This window comes from Eleutherodactylus coqui, unplaced genomic scaffold (assembly GCF_035609145.1).
Source record: "Eleutherodactylus coqui strain aEleCoq1 unplaced genomic scaffold, aEleCoq1.hap1 HAP1_SCAFFOLD_42, whole genome shotgun sequence".
NCBI lineage: Eukaryota > Metazoa > Chordata > Amphibia > Anura > Eleutherodactylidae > Eleutherodactylus > Eleutherodactylus coqui.
The window spans coordinates 529,032-529,577 of NW_027101829.1; positions in this window are offsets into that span (position 1 = coordinate 529,032).

The following is a 546-nucleotide window of genomic DNA, read 5'->3' on the forward strand; positions in this document are numbered from 1 at the left end:
GACTTGTATAAAAAGTCTCACTTTGACTCGAAGGAATGCTGCCTTTCAATAGGTGGCACTGTGGAGGATTTATTCCATCTCCCTTATTTGCATATTACCCAGAGGTTCGTGCGTGGCCATTTGAGTCTCCTTACTTATTTATAGTATATAGTTGCTCTCCCTAAGGAGAAAAGAGCGTTTCTGACCCCTATTGCTTTTTCAAACACGGTCTACACCTCTCAGGTGCCGAGTTACAGGACGGTGAAAACAGTGAGTTTGTGTTAGACGCGAATCGTGCTCTGATTCATGCTCTAGGCGGGGAGCTCAAGCTTATTGCATTTTCAAACACGGTCTACACCTCTCAGGTGACGAGTAACAGGACGGTGAAAACAGTGAGTTTGTTTTAGACGCGATTCATGCTCTAGGCTGGGAGCGCAAGCTTATTGCTTTTTCAAACACGGTCTACACCTCTCAGGTGCCGAGTTACAGGACGGTGAAAACAATGAGTTTGTGTTAGACGCGAATCGTGCTCTGATTCATGCTCTAGGCTGGGAGCGAAAGCTTATT